The 21,454-nt window shown below is 45.6% G+C and overlaps 1 pseudogene; it reads left to right on the plus strand.

Moving 5' to 3' along the window:
* LOC136628724 (zinc finger protein 271-like) overlaps positions 1–19,488 on the plus strand; it is a 52,469-nt pseudogene extending 32,981 nt beyond the window's left edge.
* The last annotated feature ends 1,966 nt before the right edge of the window (positions 19,489–21,454 follow it).

Consider the following 21,454-nt stretch of genomic DNA (forward strand, 5'->3'; position numbering starts at 1 on the left):
AAGGGATTATTTGGAGACATTGGTGGAGCGGCCGGGACGACAGGAGGGGCTAATGGAACCGTAGGGGTTTCCATGGGAACGTCTATTGGTGGCCGGGCCATAGGACAATAAACTAAAATGCCTTTGTCTCGGGACTCGGAGTCCCAGTGTTCGTCTTCTGCTGTTTTAGAGCAGTCCAGGATGGCTTTCATGCCTTTTTCCAAACCCTTATTTCTTATTTCCTTTCTATGCTTATCCTCATATTGTGACCAAAATTCATAATTGAATGTTCCCGCCTTCTTGAGGCCTATACGTTTGTAAACTTTATAGGCTTGTCTGCAAATGTCCTCCCCTTCTCTATCTTTAATTATTTCAATAGGAGTCTGATATGTCTTAGATTGTTCAGACCCCATGTTTTTGACCAGTTTCCAACTATTCTTCACTAAGGATACAGGACGTATATTTCACACAGTAAACTAAGATAATCACTGAGATTATCTGGGAACACACAGTTCCCTGTCCCGGAATAGATTTACAGAACTAAAACGTGGTCAACTTCAAACACTAGGATTCAGGGGAGACCAGACTTCGCCTCTTAGGGAACTTTTAGTAATATTATAACAGATCCAAAGTAACAATATGACTGCCAGAAATGAGACTATAATAATAACAATTATTTCAATCTCCAATACAGACAACATGACTCTTTAAGTCCCAATGAGTGAGTTCTTCCGTCTAGGACAGTTAAATGAACTTATTCACTCTAAAATATGGACGGGGCAGAAAATATATTGAAACAGGCAACAAACTAACCTCTAGTCCGTTAGACACAGATCAAAAGAATCCAGACTGTATAATAGTAAGACAATCTCTTACCTTTACACCGGTGTTTTCAGTCTGGGGTCTCAGGATCCAGTGTCCACGTCAACGGGCCAGGAGTTTGTTTCAGTCTACTGGTTGCGATGTTCCGTAAAGATAAGCCCCGCCCCCTAGTTGGGCGCCAAGAACTGTCGAGGGTTAGTCTGTTCAAACAGACTGGTCAGTGATGTTGTCCGCTTCCAAATTGACCTAGGTAGGAGCGCTCCTGAGAGACCATGCATAGACCTATACACACAGTATATGGTTTGAAGCAATGAGGTCTGTTTATTGTCTGTATCTCGTTAGTTTTTATAGCCAGTCCCCCTCGCAGGGATGGGACTTGTGGCTAAACAGGGAAAACCTCGTGATTTTACATACATCTTAAACTTGTGACTTTACATCTGACAAAAACTTGTGATTCCACATATTACTCAGACAAGCATATTCTTTTTAGAAACTGATGACTCTCTGTGGTTACGCCATTTCTTAACAGAACAAGGGACACCTGCTCTTGTGAACTTCCTGATTCCACTTAGTGGTCAGGGGTAAAACTTAAGACAGAAAACCACAGATTTGTCATGAGTTCTGTTACACATAAAATATTTGCAGTATATTCATTTTTTCAAAATGGATTTGATAAGCAACATATATTAACTCCTTCAGCCCCTCTTGGCCCCTATCAACATACAGTACAGGAGCGTGTACATTACACACATACAGCTCTGCTACATCCACAATACCTAGTACACCCTTTCGCTCATTTGAACAATTTTTTAAAATGATAATCCTTCCTTCTAAGAGGGCCCTTAAACTGAAAGCTGACTAAAGAGGTTGGCACCATTTGCACTTTCTCTACCTCAGGTTGTGTAGCAGATAGCTTCAAAAAACGGTCCCTTTTTTCTAAAACTTTTGGATGTAAAACAAGGCGATGATGGATGCTCTATGTGCAACACAGCCTGAGATAAAGCCTATAGAAACCCAGGAATGACCAGACTGAGAGCTGCAGGTCTGCGCAGCTGTCACTTCATCTCCCACTTCACCCTCCTGTATCTCAGGCCGTGTTGTGGCCAGGACCAACATTCCACATTATGGGCTTTTAAGCCAGCATAAAATCGTTCCTCCAGCCACAATACAGCCTGAGATACAGCAATTAGTAGCAAGGATGTTCCACCTACGTTATTACCTACTGGAGTGCCTCCCTGGGGGATTCATGGTCAGCAAGAAAAGGGTTAAAGCAGCATGGTATTTATGCCACATAGTGAATGTTATATAAGAGAGAAAATATAATGCTAGAATGGCTGATTTGTAGTCGCCTCGTCTCCCCAAAAATCAAGTAAAGAATGATCTAGAAGTCCTATATCCCTAAACAGCACTAATACAAACTGCAGCTCAGCCGGCAATAAACAACATCTCCCCCAGATCCACCAAAGGGGAATATGAGAAGTTCTGGGGTTCAGAGTTTGGAGTGTTAGATATAATGCGGGTAACTAATTGGGTGAGGTTGGTTCGAGCTCGGAATCACTCTATGGACACGTCATGTGTTACGTGGGCTGAGTCTCCGCTTTACTAGGTGGGTTTTATAGCAGCATACAAATGGCTGTATGCGGCGGGTGTAACAGCCGTGTATTACAGGGGCCACATCATCCTGACATCACTGGGTACTCCTGTTATCACTAGAGGGGCCGCACCCTCGGGGGAGGGGGGGCTGTAGAACATCCTGCTTGCTTCTCCAATACAGTTTCCTTCACAGAAAGCAGCTTTAATCAAAAAAGGGTAATTTTTAAAAAAGAAGTAAAAGATAACCGAAACTATAGAAATGTGTCATCGCCGTATTCTCACCGTCACACTGAAATAGGAAGAACGTGTCCATTTACTGCACAGCGATGTACAAAAAGAACTATGGCTCAATCACGTTTTTTAAATAATTCCACCACAATTTTTAAAAACATTTCCTAATAAATGATCTTCTAATAGAATATTTTACAAAGTTCTCCGTATGTTAAATGAGGCTTTAAAAAAAGACTCCTTGTTCCTCCAAAGAAGCTCGCATACAGTTATGTTAGAGAAATAAAGCAATTGCCCCTGGGCGGTAGGGAAAAATGGCTGCAGGAAGGGGTTAAAGGGAAGCTGTCCGGAGGATTCTGCTGCCGCTGTCACACATACATCCCAACACGCATGTACATTGTAGACATGTATATTGTCACACATACATCCCAACACGCATGTACATTGCAGACATGTATATTGTCACACATACATCCCAACACGCATGTACATTGCAGACATGTATATTCTGCTCTAAAACACTGCAGCGCTTCAGAGAAAACCCTGGAAAAAGCAGCTCTGAACTTGGAGAAGAGTCAGTGGGGCGGTCGCTGCCGACTTCTCCCTGCCTCATGGCTATCAGTCGATCTAATCTGGGTTGGGGAGAACCCTGTCAGGAATTTGATTTGCCTGTAGTTCGGGCTTCATAAAACTCTGACAGGTTCCCTTTAATATCTCCTTATCGGGGTTTTCCTATGACTTGCTTCATAACCACTCCATCTTTCCTGACTGCTGCTGACCAGGACATGTGACTGCTGCAGCCAATCACTTTTTAAGAAATGGGAAAATACTTCTAAATGTTTTCCCTTATTATCTCCAGTAAATTTGGTTTCTTATGTTGTTTGTGTTTTTTACATTGGTTCATATTCTTTTCATTCAAGTTCCTACCAGATTGATTCATCAAAGATGGAGAAGGACAGAAACAACACGGCAGAAAGTGTATTAAATCTCACCCTAGAGATACTCTTCCAGCTGATTGGGGAGGTGAGAGATTCTGATGATGTCAGATTACATCATTCTTATCTATGGTAATAACAGATTATGTCACTGAAGAGGGGAGAGATTCTGATGATGTCACATTACATCATTCTTATCTATGGTAATAACAGATTATGTCACTGAAGAGGGGAGAGATTCTGATGATGTCACATTACATCATTCGTATCTATGGTAATAACAGATGATGTCACTGAAGGGAGGAGAGATTCTGATGATGTCACATCACATTCTCATCTATAGTAATAACAGATGATGTCACTGGAGAGGTGATGGACTCTGGAAATGTCTGTAGTGATATTTATTAATGTCTCCCCACATACAGGACTACACAGTAGTGAAGAAGACCTCTGGTGATGGCTGGCGGGCCCCTGTGTGTGATGGGTGGGGAAGACCCCGGAGCCCGATAATGGGGCCCTCATCTCACCCCCTGATACATGAGGACATCAATGTATAGAAGATTCTAGAGCTCACCAACAAGATGATAGAGCTGCTGACTGGAGAGGTGACGTCGCAGGGAATGCTGGGACATTATACAGTAACAGCACTGAAGGCTTCTGGGTGATGACTGTATATTGTGTTGTCAGGTTCCTATAAGGTGTCAGGATGTCGCTGTCTATTTCTCCATGGAGGAGTGGGAGTATTTAGAAGGACACAAGGATCTGTACAAGGAGGCCATGATGGAGACCCGCCAGCCGCTCCCATCACCAGGTAATAGACAGGACTAAATACACGGGGACTTGATTATCTGTATGTAAAGAATGACTTCAGTGTCCGTCTGTGTTTCCTGCAGTTCCATCCAGTAAGAGAAGCCCACCAGAGAGATGTCCCCGTCCTCTTCTTCCACAGGACCAACAGGTAGATGGAGATGTCCCTCTGATCTGTAGAAGGGCTGTGAAGCTCTTGTCTTCAGTCTTATTAGATGTCTTGTACTTGTGTGATGAGGCCGGTGGAGATGGCAGGATTACTGCTAACCAGAGATATTAGATCAGTTCTGTCAAACTCCGTTTCACTGCGGGCCACATCAGCATTATGGTTGCCTTCAAAGGGCTGATTGTAATTGTAAGACTATAAATGAGGTAGCAGGCTGGATTCCATCCAGGGACCTTAATTTGACACATATGCATTAAATGAAGGCCTTGGGGAAAGAATGATCAAGGTCCACTTTTCCTAAAACGTGATAATTTTTTGGAACTTTCACCACTCAACAAGCCACAAGTAAACAATGCAACTGAATTTTGAACCCTGTAATACATGCAGGGTATATTTCTAAAGCTGAAAACATGACTGAAAGTTAAATAATTAAAAATATATTTCGGTCTTTCCCTTAACCCCTTAGTGACGGCCCATTTGCCTTTTTATGTCCTTGCCTGCTGGGCTTAATTCCTAGAGGACGTAAAAACATGCCTCCTCTAGGAATGAAAGCCCTGCAGGCTCAGGACGTGATGGCTACATGCTGCCGGTTACCGGAGGTAGCCAACAGCATGGAGCTGTCATCCAGGGCCGCGGGACCCCACCCCCGGTCACGCGATACCGGCGATCGCGTTAAAGTTACCAAAAAGTTAAAAACAGTTGAGATTTTATCTCCCGTAACGGATCAGATCCATAAGGGGAACTGAGAGTACTCCCCCCCCCCCCCCCCTCGTCCTCCGCGCCGTCCGGCATCATCTCCTTTCTTCCCGGCCCTGCCGCCGGCGTCTGCGCGCCAGACGGGTTACGTCACGCGCATGCCAGAGAGCCGTGAGGCCCGGGAAATTTAAAAACTCCCTACTCCCGGCTAGTATGAGTAGCCGAGAGCAGGGAGCTGTCACTGGGAGCCGCTGTATGTGGTTCCCGGTCACATGACCGCTGCTATCCAATGGATAGCAGCAATCATGTAAAAGTCAATAGAAAAGTTTAAAAAGTGAAAAAAAAAAAGAAAAAAAAATGGTTTGTTTCATCTCCACTCATGGATCATATCCATGAGGGGAGATGAAATTAGGTACCTAAATCCCCCAGATTTATCCACGGACCTTGCCCGGCTTCTGCGCACGTGTCCGTCGCCAAAATGGCGGACGCAGGCGCAAAAGCCACAGATTGGCGGGGTAATTTAAAATCTCCCCGCACTTGGCTACTAAATGTAGCCAAGAGCCTGGAGATTTCATGGGGTGTCATGGTAGGCTTTTCCCAGTCACATGATCACCGTTATCCAATGGATAACGGTGATCACGTAAAAGTAAAAAAAACCTCAATTTTCACCTCCCGTCATGGATCGGATCCATGAGGGGAGGTGAAATCACTTAAATAACGCCACCGGCGATGTCCCCTGATGGGATCCTTATCTGCGGACCTTTCCCCAGTTTTGGGGCATGCGCCCGTCGCCAAAATGGCAAACGCAAGTGCAGAAGCTGGGGAGGGCAAGGGGAAATTTAAAATCTCCTTCCTCCTGACTACTAAAGGTAGCCAAGAGCTTGGAGATGTCACGGGGGGCCGCAGTGAGTGGTCTTCGGTCATGTGATCGCTATTATCCAATGGATAATGGTGATCACATAAAAGTTAAGACAGATAAATTTTGACGCTCCGTTCAATTTGGGCCCCGTTGTGCATCCAGACAGAAAATTAGGGCCACAATGGGTATGTTTCTGAACACAGGACAAATGGGGGTATACATTTTGGGGTGAACGTCTTCATTCCTATGTATGCTGTACAAAAAAAACTATTTTTAAAATTACATAATTGCCAAAAAAACAAAAATCGTAATTTTTTCCTTCTGCTTTGCTTCGATTCATTTAAAAACGGTGGAGTCAAAATACGCAGTACACCCCTAGATGAATGCGATAAGGGGTCTAGTTTTTAAAATAGGGTCATTTGTGGGGGTTCTCTATCGTTTTGGCCGCTCAGGGCGTCTACCAGTGTGCAATGGGGCCTGAAACACCTTCAACCAAAATGTCTGTTCTGAAAACCACCAACTGCTGCTTTCGGTTAGGGCCCCATTGTACATACGGACAGAAGATTAGGGCCATAATGGGTATGCTTCTGAACACGTGACAAACAGGGGTATCCATTTTTGGGTGAAAGCCTCCATGCTTATGTTTGCTGTCCAAAAAAGACTGTTTTTAAAATCACATAATTGATTAAAAAAAAATCGTAATTTTTTACGTCTGCTTTGCCTTGATTCACTCAAAAACTGTTGGGTCAAAATACGCAGTACACCCCTAGATTAATGCGCTAAGAGGTCTAGTTTCCAAAATGAGGTCATTTGTGGGGGTCCTCCGCGTTTTGGCCACTCAAGGGGTCTACGAGTGAGCAATGGGGCCTAAAACACCTTCAAGCAAAATGTCTGATCTGAAAGCCACTGGCTGCTCATTTCGGTTTTGGCCCCATTGTACATACGGACAGAAGATTAGGGCCACAATGGGTATGTTTCTGAACACAGGACAAACAGGGGTATGCATTTTGAGGTGTAAATCCTTATTTTCAGGTGCACTATAGAAAAAAATCCGGTGTTAAAAATTATGTATTTGCAAAAATGTGAAATTTTATTTTTCCTACTCTAAATTGCATTAATTCCTGAAAATAAACTGTGGGGTCAAAATACTCCTGACCCCCCTCAGTGAATACACTAAGGGGTGTAATTTTTAAAATGGGGTCACTTGTGGGGTTATCTATAATTCTGACACCTATGAGCCTTTACAATCTTGACTTAGTGCCGGAAAATAAAGTGTTCCTCAAAAGTTGATAATTAATGCTAAATTTGTACGTCTCCTAAATGGTTAAAAAAAATGACAGTTTTTCAAACGTGCGTCCAGAATAAAGTAAAGAGATGGAAATATATATCCTTGCAAAAATTTGTACAGTATGTTTGCACATATTTGAGATATTACAGTTGAAAATGTGAAAAAAAGATATTCTGTGGGTCTATTTTTACCACCTAATTAAAGTATAATATGTGGCGAAAAAACAATATCAGAATCACTGGGATATGCAAAACCTTTACGGAGTTATATGTTAAGTGACGCATGTCAGATTTCCAAAATTTGCCTCCGTCACTAAGGAGCAAACAGGCTTCGTCACTAAGGGGCTAAAGCACCAATGTGGCAAAAAACACATTTTCCCATCCCTGTACCCCTCCTCTGCTTTTCTGCTGTGTTCTAAATGTCTCTGAATATTTCCTATACATTGCAGTTACTTTCATGCAGTGCAGTCTTCTGTCTACTTACCAGGCACTGTTCTGATGTTAAGATTTGTCCCTGCTTTGTCTTTCACTCTTCTAAGCTATCAATCCTATGGTGCATCAATATTACATGATTAGTTAGTACCATCTCTGCCTGCTGGGAGGTGATATTAACTTCTTCATTCACCTAAGTAATCTATAGACTACGAGTACACAGTCAGGTGGCTGAACTGTCATCTCTTTCACTATAAATGTTTGACAAGAACTGCTAATCATCAGCTGTAACTGTGATAGGAGTCTCCGTATCCCCCTCTAAAGAGCTTGTCTGGTAGGATCCATCACACAAGAATTATGCTTACTGTAAAACGGACTTTTTGGGATGAACATAAAGCACAGTAAATCTGAGATGTTCAGAATTAAAGCCGCATAACATGCAGTGTGTTTAGCCATGTTAAATATACATATGTATGATGTACCTGAGGGTATCATTGAGTCGCCATCTTATATCTACTGTATGTCCAGTTTCTAGACCTGCAGCTATGTAGTTAGAACATAACCCACTCAGACAAGGGGTTTCCTACTGGACCTTCTATGGACAGCCAGCCAAAATAACATCACCCAGAAGTATGGTGGGGTTCAGTAAAAGTGTCGGGTTTAAAGAATTGGTTTAAAATGACGTTGAGAAGGCTGAACTATTCAATTACTATTTTGCATCTGTTTTCTCTTGGAAAGTAGATGTTGCATCAACTGATTTTCCCTGTGCTAATGAAGGAATAAAATAATGCAGGCCATCTATTGGAACTTCTATTGCAAATTCTGCCTTTTAAACATACCCATAAGGGTTATGGAGGGTCTAGATTGCTGTGTATTTAGGTGGGATCTGGACTGGGTTCCGTATTTAAGGGGGGTTTCATTGAAGAAGGCATTGACCCGGGGTCTTTTTGTACGAGACAGTCAGACTTGGTATCTGTGTTTAGGTTAGGATCTGGCACATGATCTGTATTTGGGGGTCTTGGGATCTATAGTTTTCCATAATTCTTCTTCTCACAAACTGAATGCCATAAGGAACCTTCTGAAAGATGAGCTCACATGTATCAGCCACAGGGTGGCTGCAAGGGGAACAAAATACCATATTGACATGGGTTTACCACAAATCGGCCATTTGTTCAGACTGGCGAAGCTGTGCGGTTTAGTGAATGATACTGCTGTTTGTTCTGATGGCCTCTTGCCTTTCCCATGATCCACCTCAGGTTTGTGATGTGGTCACGGGTCCCTCTACCCTTGCAGAATTCAGCTTTTATATCAAGAATTTACTGGTTAATGATATTGTCTAAATGCCCCTAAATGATTTTGTGAAGTACCTTGCTGGCATGGGGAATCAGAGAGATTGTTCTATAGTATCTACAGACCTTGACATCACCCTTCTTAGGCAGTGAGATGAAACTGATCTTTCCCAATCCTTTGGCCATATACAGGTGCTCCAGATTGCCCCCCATAGTGTTATTAGTGCGGCTCTCTGGACTGGTTAGAGCAGCTCCGCAATGATTCTATTGATGCCAGATGTTTTGCTGTCTGGTAGCTGCCTCATCGCCCACTTCACTTTCCAACAGGTCTGGTTCCAGATCCTCTTGGCTCCCATGTTCCTCTGCATGGTCACTGCGGCGCTGACTTATAGTCCTTCTGTATATTCTTTCCATCTCTTCTTCATGTCTTACTGGTCACGGATTTCATTCCCATCGTGGTCCTTTATGGCTGCTTGGCAGGCAGAGAAAGGCTTCTTCATCTTTTTCAAAATGGCAAATAATTCCCTTGTTTGACCCTTCTTAAAGGCCAATTCAAGGCTCCTGCATCGGGCGTTCAGGAAATCTTTGTTGTCTTTCCTGTCTTGTCTCTATGCGGCAGTGATCCTGAGGTGACTGGACATAAATGATCAGGGTATTGGGTGAAAATAGATGGAAGAACCATCAGTAATCTAAGATACAGAGATGATGCGTTTTACCTGCAGATGCAAGGCATTTTCATGGCAAGAACGCCTCCCATCACTTCTGGGAAGTAGCGATCGGCAAATGTTTCCATTGTTTTCAGTGGGAAGCATTGCATCGCATGCCGTGGGATGTGGTTTCCTGTGTCATTGAAAACCATATGCAATGTGCTCTGAGGAAAGCAAAAAGATAGAACACGCAGTGATTTATTTTCCTTCCCGCACGGCACAAGTCTGGTGATTTTCTTGACCGTGTGAAAGTGAGCATATGCTTACTCTCCTTGCCATACCTGCGGACAGCAGGGGAATACCAAGCAGAATAAGTATAGGACTTGCATCGCTGGATTCAGCGCTTCAGCTCCTATGAGCCCTTAAATTTAGTTTATGGGACTCATAGGAGCGGGCAAGGCAGTGCAGTTTTTGGAAGTGCTACAGCCACTACGTGTGCACAGGATATGCCATAAATGCCAACTTTGGGATCCTCGCCTGTTGTGAGAGTGAGGGTCTACCTTCTTGTGTGATGCATTCCCAATATAATACAAATACATTAGTAGCCTGCACAAAAGCACAGCCAACACCCAACATATGCATTATAGCCAGCTGTAGTTACTCCACACACATACAATCCTGCCTTTACACTCAGGGCAGACCACTTAAACCATGCACGCAAAACAAAATCTGGGTGAAGGCTCGTGTCCCAGAATGGCGAGCAGATGACAATCAATGATATTAGAGGCTTCCTCAAAGTGATAGTTTAGTCTAACTGCGCTCACAATGTATGGTCCTCTAGACCCGCTTATAATTTCTACCCCTGGTCCCGGGGAGTCAGTGATTGGAAAGGGTTTAAATACCTCCAAGCTCTTGTGTATGTGTCCCATTTGATTTGAACACTATTTATATGCAGGAAACCCCTACCAGACTCATTGGGCAAAACTGTCGCTTCTACATTTTCCTGGGGTGTGAGCATACGACAATTCCCTTGGACCTCTGAATGACCCAGGGTGATAACCTTACTTCATTCCATAAGGACATACAACTTCGCATGGATAACCTCCGTATCTAATTAAAAATGTTATCACTTGGCCTAAGGACCCCAATCATGTCAGAATTGGGAACCAGGGACACCAGGACTGCGACGGTAACAAGAGGGGATCCTCTATGTCTAAAGGAAAGAAGGTTTTATCACCAACTCAGAAGGGTGTTCTTAACTGTAAGAGCAGTGAGACCCTGGAACTCTCTGCCTGAGGAAGTGACAAAATCTATTGAGGAGTTTGAGGGAAAAGATGTCTTTTTAGTGTGCTACGATACTACAGGATATAGACATTTAATAACCGGAAGGGTTGTGATCCGGGTATCTTCCAACTATCCATCTTAGAGGCAGGTAGGAACTTTTTCAAATATTGATCCAGTGATTGTTCTGACTGACACTATGGAGTTGAGAAAAAAAAATTTCCCCAAAAAAATAAGCAAATTGGCTACTGCTTCCATTAGGGTTTTTTTCTTTTTACCGCCTTCCTCTGGATCAACATGCAGGAGTGGGTGGAAACGGGCTGAACTGGATGGACACTTGTCTTTTTTCAGCCGAGCATACTATTTTACTATGTTAGATGAGCTTCAAATCAAACGTTATGAACCCGCTGACAGAATCCCTTTAACGAGCAGTTGTAATCTAAAAAAGTCTGCACCCACTTTGACATTGCCATATAACTACTGCTGTCAGGTCATTTTTGGTCATCATAATGATTAATGACCTTTTCTGGTCATGTAAAACCTTCCACACGACTTCTCCAACCGTCTGCTGACTCTTACAATATTTGTCTCACAGCTTTTGTTCCAGGATGAAGATTTAACCAATATTAATGCTACAGAGAAAAATGTGAGGGGCGAACAGCGATGTAAAGAGGGGATTCCTACAGGTAACCGCCCAGGTGAGTAGTAACCACTAAATACAGCAGAGAAGAGTCACAGATTCTCCTCGGTCACCGGCTGCAGATAGTTATGTAGATTCCATGGCGACCTAGAGCAAAACTCAGAATGCCCCTCCCCCACTGGGATAAATATAATATTATATGTTCTTATCTCTGGGCCCAGACTGCCACTACGACTTCTTGCAGCCAAACCTTGTTTCAGCGCACTCTCCCCATCAAGCTGCCCACTATAGTTTCACTAGGTAATAGTGCCACCCCTCCCCCCCACCGTTGTGATCTCCCTTTATGTAATAGTGCCCCCTGCTGTTGCCTCAGTTAGTAATGCAACTTCCTCTGAGACTCCGAACATTGGTATAGCTAGAGTCCTATGGGCCCAAGAGCAAACTTTAAACACCAAAAGATTTAATTCCATATAATTCATGTCCATCTCCAAGTGGCAGCATCATACTTTTATGTCCCCCAAACTACTCCCTCATCCTCCAAGGTCCTGCAAACACTCCCTATCATCCTCCAAAATGCTCACAGCAATGTACATGAACAGACCCCATTATCCTCCACTTTTTGCCATCATTCTCAATTGTGTTGTGTGCTCTCTCACCGGCTCACAATGTGACCTCACTTCTTTCCCCCCGACGCGGTCACTCAACTACAGTGAACACTGGAGCCGGGAGGAAGGTCACTCTTTCAGCCTGTGAGAGAGAGCGGGGCACAGCAGTACCGTGAGTAAGACTGTCAGAACTAGTAGCGGCAGGAGCTGCCATAGCTTTGAGATCAGGGGCAAACTAGGTGGCCATAAACATGTGTGGGGCAACCCAGCTTGGTTGTCACCGGCTCCCGGCCTAGTCCTGGTCTGACATGACAGGATATAGAATTATTGTATGCACTAAGCTGTCTTATAGATGAGCAGCTCTATGTTTGCCGTACACTGTGTGTTCCTGACATCTGGCTTCATGGGAGATTTTATATGAGTTTTTTTTATGGAAAAACAGAAACTGATGTTGGTGCAGAAATGGCCGAACTCCATCTGTATGGAAAATACTATTTCTGTAGCTTGGGCTCGGAGATCTACCGGGAGCAGGAACCCAGAGGTTGTACAGGACTCTGCTGTCCAGTACTTTTCATGACCCTTTTTCAGACCCCTGGGACCCCCATGTTATTGATGAAGACAGGAATTAGGTCCTTCCTGTTAATTCCTTTTCTTGAAGTCATCCTGACAGCATACACCTGGAGGTTGTCCGCTGGACACCTGTTGGGACAGGAAGCGGAAAAAACACAAAAGGTAACTCCCACCACCGGCTCACCAGTGTGTACCAAATAACTAGTGACCCGGCTTTGCTTAAGCAATCATTTTTAATACAGAAATCATAGTACAATACGTTACTTCACGTAAAGATAACTCAAGGGGAGGGAAAAGCCCCTATGCTGTCAGGATGACTTCAAGAAAAGGAATTAACAGGTAGGACCTAATTCCTGTCTTCCCCTCGTCATCCTGACAGCATACACCTGGAGAAGTGCCAACAACCAAGGGCTTTAGGGAGGGACCACTGCCTGTAGCACCTTCCGCCCAAAGGCCATATCACGGCTGGCCCCCAGGTCCAGAAGATAGTGTTTAGTAAAGGTATGCGTGCTTGACCATGTGGCGACTCTGCAGATCTGGTCGGTTGTCGCCTGGGCTCTCTCTGCCCAGGAACAGGCGACCGCCCTAGTGGAATGGGCTCTAACGTCACCCGGGAGTGGGATTCCCTGGGATCTGTACGCCTCTTCTATGGCCCTCCTGACCGAACGCGCTAAGGAGTTCTTAGTAGCAGCCCCTCCTCTGCGTGGACCCTGAAATTGAATAAAGAGGTTGTTAGACTTCCTGAAGGAATGTGTGACCTCCAAATACTTCAGGACTGCTCGTCTAACATCTAGATTATGGAACCTCTGTTCCGTGGTGTTACGGGTTTCCTGGCAGGAGGAGGAAAGTACTATTCGCTGTTCCCTATGAAAGTCCGTGAGAACTTTCGGTTAAAAAAAAGGGTCAGGCCTGAACTCTATTTTATCCGGGAAGGTGGTCATATACGGAGCCCTAATAGAGAGGGATTGGATTTCCCCAATCCGTCTGGCGCATGTGATGGCAACTAGAAAAGCAACCTTATAGGAGAGGATCTTAACTGATAGATCTTCCAGGGGCTCAAAGGGGTGTGCGCAGAGGGCCTGTAAAACTAGGTTCAGGTCCCATGGGGGCATGGTTTCCCTTATAAAGGGGTGAAGTCTGACTGCCCCTTTAAGATATTTTTTAATTAGCCTATGGTCGCCTAAAGGGGAGTCAAAGAAGGCCCCAAGGGCGGCCACCTGGACCTTAAGGGTACTAGGTCTTAGCCCCATATCTAATCCATCCTGTAGGAACTCCAATATCTTGTTAATGTCTGGCTGTTGGAGGTCATGAATACTATGCCCCAACCACCTAGAGAAGGTGTCCCACACCCTAGTATATATATTTCTGGTGGATTTCTTGAGGCTCTCACATAAAGTAGTGGTCACCCTCCCTGATAGGCCCTGGCTCAGGTATTTTACCCGCTCAGCTTCCAGGCCGCCAGTCTGAACTGTCGGACCTTCGGGCTTATCAGGGGACCCTGCTGAAGGAGGTCGTCTCTCTGCGTCAGATGTAGTGGATCCCGTGTTGAGAGAGCGGCCAGGAGCGGGAACCAGGGTCTCTTGGGCCAGAATGGGGCCACCAGGATAACGGAGCCCGGGGATCCCTGAGTTTTCCTTAGGACCAGAGGGATCAGGGGGATAGGTGGGAAGGCGTATGCAAGGTCCCAATCCCAAGCCTGGGACAGTGCGTCTATTCCCAGGGAGCCCCCGTCTGCTCCCCTGGAGAAATACCGGGGATACTTGGTGTTCTCCCGAGAGGCGAACAAGTCCACCTTTGGTGTCCCCCATCTTTCTATAATAAGCTGGAAAGCGTGTGGATGTAGAGTCCACTCCCCCGGATCTATCTTCCTGCGGCTGAGATGGTCTGCCATGGAGGTATCTGGGCCCCTTACGTGGAACGCTGCGACGGAAGTTGTCCGCTGCTCTATCCACCCGAGAACTTTCGCCGCCAGGTCTTGGAGTTGGGAGTTCCGCGTGGATCCCTGGTGGCGAATGAGGGACACAGTTGTTATATTATCCGAGAAGATCTTAATGTGTCTACCCCTGATCTCTGTCTCGAGGCCCCGAATGGCCTTCCAGACAGCGCAAAGTTCTTTGTAGTTGGAGGACTGAGTAGCTTCCTCCTGGTTCCAGCCCCCTTGGACGTAATGACGGCCTAAGTGGGCCCCCCAGCCAGTTGCACTCGCGTCAGTAAAGATGGATACTGGGTATGAGTGGTACCAAACCGTGGCTCTGGCAAGGTTGGAAACAGACATCCACCACTCCAAGGAGGACCTTATTTTGTGGGTAAGGACGACTGTCTGATCCAGGGAAGCGGGTGATTTATCCCAGTTGCTCAGGATAAAGTCTTGGAGAGTTCTACAATGCAATTGGGCCCAAGGGACTACCCCGATGCAAGATGTCATGAGGCCGATGACCCTCATGCCTCTCCTAAGGGAGACTTTGGTGGCTAGAGAAAGTGCCCGACACTCGTCCTGGATCGCTTTTTGCCTTTCTAGGGGAAGGGATGAACACTGGTGGTGTGAGTCCAGGATAACTCCTAGGAATTTTTTCTTTTGTTTGGGCAGAAGTCTGGATTTAATGGAGTTGATGATCCAGCCTAGCGACTCGAACAGACGGAGTGTGAGGTTGACCTGGAACCGGAGTTCTGAAGCTGATCCTGCTATGATCCGGAAATCGTCGAGGTATGGGACAATCAGCACCTTGTTAGTCCTTAGCGCTGCCACCATCTCTACACACCAGTTTGGAGAACACCCGGGGTGCGGAGGAAATCCCGAACGGCAGGCACGTGAACTGGAAGTGAGAGACTGACCCCTCTATCACCAGGGCAAATCGCAGAAACTGCTGGGAATCTATGTGTATAGGGACATGGTAGTAGGCGTCCTTTAAATCCACGGTGGCCATGACGCTATCTGGTGCGATTAAGAGGATTGCTGACCGCACCGACTCCATTTTAAATCTTTGATATGAGATAGATTTATTCAGGAATCTCAGATTAATTATGGTTCTATAGGACCCGTTAGGTTTTTTAACGAGAAACAAGGGGGAGTAACACCCCTTGAACCGTTCTTCTGTGGGAACCCGGGTGATGGCCCCTAGGGACAACAGCTCCTGCACCCCCCCAACTGGAGGGCCTGAACAGACGAGGGTGACTGGCAGGGGGTGACCACGAACCTCCGGGGAGGAGGGGAGGAGAATTCAATTTTATAGCCTTCCGAGACTAGGCGTAAGGCCCAGGGATTGGAGGTCACCTCACTCCATTTAAGGGCGAACCCCCTCAGCCTACCCCCTACTTGTAGGTTCCTGGAGGGCGGATTCTCACCCTTTCCACCTTTGGGATAGGACCAGCGTCCGGTTTTCCCTTTCCCCTTGTATGTTCTGGAGGGAACAAAGGGAGGAGGGTAGGAGGAGGAAGGCCGCTTGAAGGTTTTGTCCAATGGTAGTCCCTGACTCTTATCCGATGCCTTCTCTAGGAGTGTATGGAAGGCCCAAAGATTCTGTGTCCTTGGAAGGGCAGGGAACAGAGCCTGTTCTTCGAAGCGTTATCCCCTGTCCAGACCTTAACCCAGACGGCCCTCCTGACTGTGTTCGAGAGGGCTGCTGAACGGGCCCCGAACCTCACCGACTCCATAGAGGCGTCTGCCAGAAAGCTGGTTGCCTGTTGGAGGAGGGAAAGGTAGTTGGAGATGTCTTCCCTAGAGCCCCTCTGAGAAATCAGCGTCTGAAGTTGGTCCAACCAGACTGTCATAGATCTCGCCACAGATGTGGCCGTGATGTTGGCTTTAACGGTCAGGGCCGCAGCCTCCTAGGCCTTTTTCATCGCAGAATCCACTCTGGTATCTAGTGGATCCCGCAGTTGGGAAATGTCCTCAAAGGGGAGGGCGGCTTTCTTTGAGACCCTGGCAACCGCCAGATCCACCTTTGGGACTGTTTCCAGCAACTCGATATCTTCTGGTATGAAGACCATCTGATCCTTAAATTCTTTGGACAGGAAGAATTTTTGTTCTGCCTGCTTCCACTCTGTCAGGATCAGCTGTTTTAAGATATTGTTAACCGGTTTGGGCTGCGGTAGGAGCCCCCTGAACAGGCTATCCTGAAAGGATGGCTGCTGCGGCACCTCTTCCTCCACCTGCATGGTGCGTCGGACCGCGGTTAACAGCTGACTCAGGTCCGCCGATGAAAAGAAGTACTTTCTTGTATCCTCCATAGGCGACATGGATTCTCAGGGAGAATCTTCTAGGAGTCCTTCCTCAGAGTCTGACTCTTCCATTCGTGACCGCCTCACCCTTTTCGTGGGGGGGCGGAAGAGAAAGAGATGAGAGAGAGGCTTCAATCTCCTCGCGGATCATGGATCGGATGTCCGACATGCCAGAGGAGCCCTCTTCACGGACTACTTTCTCCGTACAGTCCGCACATAGTGGCTTGGTGTGGCCTTCTTCTAGCCGCCGCAAGCAAACCGGACATTTGCGCACTTGCTTCTTGGCCTCTCTAACCTTTTGCGCATCTCTGTCCTAAGAGACGGAGACAGCAAAAGGAAACTTCCAGCACTATGATACTTGTTTTCCCCTTCCTCCCCCCGGTACAAGACCCACAGGAGGTCTACTCACCAGCAGGCTGCTCTCAGCGTCCTCTCTGGCTGACATCTTCAGTAAGGTGCAGACAGGAGACATGCAGGGGAATCCAGCCTTTAAATTTTAGAATTTGGCGCCGACACGCCCCCTTTAAGAGAGCCCCCCCCCCACGTGACGCGGCCGCGCTGACGTCACGCCGCCGTGCCGGACCCGGGGGATATGCCGCATACACAGGGACGCCGCCGACCAGGAGACACACATGGAGCCGCTGCCGCGCGCAAGCCGACCGGACCAGCACCCGAGCGCCGACGACTAGGAGACACACATGAAGCCGCTCACGCAGACCGGCCTGAGCGCCCCTATCAACGCTGGCATACCTCTGTCTAATGTGCTGGATCCCTGCTGGAGACGCCGGCGTTCCGAGCCCTCAGGTACCGGGGCTGCTTCTGCCAGTACGACTACCCCTCTGGGCAGCGTACTGGGGGAGGATTTCCACGAGGGGAAATAGTGCTGGGTAGATCCTGCGGGTGAGGGTCCCCTCGTAGGGTCTTACCCGTGCAAGCCCTGCCAGCCCGAACAGAGAGTCGTCCCCCCACGGGCGGACAGGCTGCATGGAAGTCTTCTTCTCTTGTTCACCTCCAGCATACACCTGGAGGCTCCGCTTGGACTATCCTGTAGGGACAGGAAAACACTGCTGAGCCGGTGGTGGGAGTTACCTTTTGTGTTTTTTCCGCTTCCTGTCCCAACAGGTGTATGCTGTCACGATGACGAGGGGAAAACCAGAATTTGCTTGTAAGTCCCGATTCACATCTGCAGTTTCTGGTGATGTTTTCTGCACCGACAATCACTTAGTGTTTAAGTGAGCTGCAAACCAAGTGACTTCGATGAGTGAGCGATTCTCATTCACTTGCTCTGTCAGGATCCATGTTTACATGGGCTGACAGTCATCCGTAATGGCTCTTTTCAGTGATTACTCTAGCGACTGTCAGCCTGTGTAAAAGCACCCTTAGGTGATGATTACATTTTGCTACATGACTTGTTATTTGTATAGAAATGTTATAAAAGATCAGCATCATTTATAAGGTTTGTAGTATTAAAGAATAATCAGCTTTACTCTCTGCAGATGACGGTACCGGGAGCTCAGAGGGACATCTGATATCTGCAGATACTAAAGCAGAGGATTGTGGTATCACACAAGATACATATGAAGAACCTGCCATTATCCCAGATATCCCCTCAGCCCTTCACAGCCAAAATACATCATCTGATCCTCTTATACAGGTCCCATCTTCTGATCCATCACACACTGATAAAGGTCGCAGAAGGGGAAAACATCAAGAAACCCACACAGGGAAGAAGCTGTATTCATGTAAAAAATGTGTAGAACGTTTCCGAGTTAAATCACATCTACTTACACATCAGAGAATTCACACAGGAGAGAAACCTTTTTCCTGTTCAGAATGTGGGAAATGTTTTGCACAGAAAGCATACCTTTTTACACATCAGAGAATTCACACAGGAGAGAAACCTTTTTCCTGTTCAGAATGTGGGAAATGTTTTGCACAGAAAGCATACCTTTTTACACATCAGAGAATTCACACAGGAAAGAAGCTGTTTTCTTGTTCAGAATGTGGGAAATGTTTTGTAACGAAATCAAGCCTTTTTAGACATCAGAAAATTCACACAGGAGAGAAGCCATTTTTTTGTTCAGACTGTGGGAAAAGTTTTAGACAGAAACCAACCCTTGTTGAACATCAGAAAATTCACACAGGAGAGAAGCCATTTTCTTGTTCAGAATGTGGGAAATGGTTTGCAGTGAAATCAAACCTTGTTGATCATCAGAGAATTCACACTGGAGAGAAACCTTTTTCCTGTTCAGAATGTGCGAAATGTTTTACACAGAAAGCACACCTTTTTAGACATCAGAAGTCACACAGGTAAAAAGTAAATTGACATGTCATACACAAGAAAAAGGAAGTAATTTAGGGCACTAAGTGATGAGTAAGAAATGTATGTAATTACCAATAAACATCCGTTATCCAGAAACAAATAGCATCCAGATAACCCACCTTTATATCAGCCGTGTACATAGAGTATTTCATACTGATACATATAACTGTGTCTCTAAACTTGTTTCTAACTGTTCATAAACCAAAGTACAAATAGGTTAGCGCTCCTGAACGATATACACCACTGGTGCTAGTATTTCCGTGTGTTAAAAGTGAAAAACACACTTACCCGGTGTATGGCAGAGACCTATCCACGGATCTCTGCCACCACCCAATATCCAGGAAAGCCTGTAAATGGTTGCTGCTGGTGAATCCCTCAAAATCCCTCAGGGCTAGACTGCGGGAGAGCTTCTGCGGATCCTCCGTCTCCCTGGCCAGGGAGCCGCTGAAGTGTAATCTTGATATATAAAAAGATATAAAAGGTACATCTCAGTGTACCTGAGGAAGTCCATAGGACGAAACGCGTAGTACGGATTAATAAACAAGGTGAAGTAAATATACAGCTGTTTGGGGTGTGTATATCCCTAGGAGCGCGGTATCCTATTTTTATATATCAAGATTCTAACTGTTCATAAAAGTTTACTTGTATAACTTACATGTTTGTATTTGGGCCGATCTTTCTTCTTCCTTTAGGTGATGTTTCCTCAGAACTGATGGAGATGAGGGAGAGCTGGTACCCATTATGTGTATAAGTAGTGAGGGGAGAATCACTGCCGATCCCGGACTTTGTGGAGTTTGTTAGGACATTTTTTTGTTTTGAGAATGATCCTTTCATAGATGATAACTATAAGAACCGTATTCCACCGCTGAGCCCAGCAAGGGTGTCTCCCCTCCATCTCATCACTATAGTGTCATATACTAGGAAGAGTCGCACACAGTAATATACAGCTGTGATCACATGGGAAAGGTTCTACAACTTCAGTGTAACATATCAGACTTTATTTATACAGGACTATAAAACGTGGGGCGCAAGCAAGCCACCTACACGTTTCACACTCAGGTGAGCTCTTAACAGAATTCAAGAGGGCCAAGAGTTTTATACATAATTGATTAACTTGGGAAAGCTGGTGAGACATAATAGTCCATATTGGGGTGCAAACATTTACAAATCCGGTAGATACTGCCAACACTAATACATAAGATCTTACTTAGACTTCAAGCCTAACAAAACCCGGACACACATCTCCGTAATCTAGTAAGACTCATGTAGCAAAGGTTTTCTGCGCCAATCACCTACCTGAGAGAGAGGATTAACCCCTTCAATGGCTATAATGTATAAAGAAGTATAATCTTATGTATTTGTACTGACAATATCTGCCTGATCTGCGATTTACATTTTCAAGTTCTGCGCTGATTGAATGTAATTGTTTGCAAGGAGGTCAAGAGGGGTGTCCTTAAGAGCATCGGGAAGGGGGGAGTGGAGACACCTGGGGGTGAGTGGGTTGGGGATGATGTAGTATCTCCCCCAAGGAGAGCACCCAGAAGGCTTGCTATTCCCAATTATTGTTTTACAGACTTTTTAAAACCTCATACATAATTTAAGGGAATGCTTCCATCCAATAGGTGGGACTGCAGAGATATTGTTCAATTTTCCTTGTTTGCAGGTCTGAAGTAGAAATTCACATTCCTTGTTACTGGACTAATTATTTACTGTTATGCTTATCTCCCCATGTTCTTTATCTAAATGCTAGTTATCCAAACCTGTCTGTGCCCTCTTACCCTCTACCATGTTCCTGCCCTCCCATGTGATCATGTGTAGTTAGAAAATACAGCTATAGATTTGTTCCATTATAAGCCTAAGGAAGGGCCCCGCACAGGTCCAAAAAAAATCACTTTAACATCATATATTTTTGTTAGCCATTAAAAGCTATCATATCTACAAGATTACTTGATTTCTGTAACTGAGAACAATCACATGTTTGCACCCTGATATGGACTATTGTGCCATACTATCTCTTCAAAGTTACAACTTGTATAGATAGATGTATAAAGGCATTCCCTATATCCTTAGTTTTGTG

Source organism: Eleutherodactylus coqui, chromosome 5 (assembly GCF_035609145.1).
Source record: "Eleutherodactylus coqui strain aEleCoq1 chromosome 5, aEleCoq1.hap1, whole genome shotgun sequence".
NCBI lineage: Eukaryota > Metazoa > Chordata > Amphibia > Anura > Eleutherodactylidae > Eleutherodactylus > Eleutherodactylus coqui.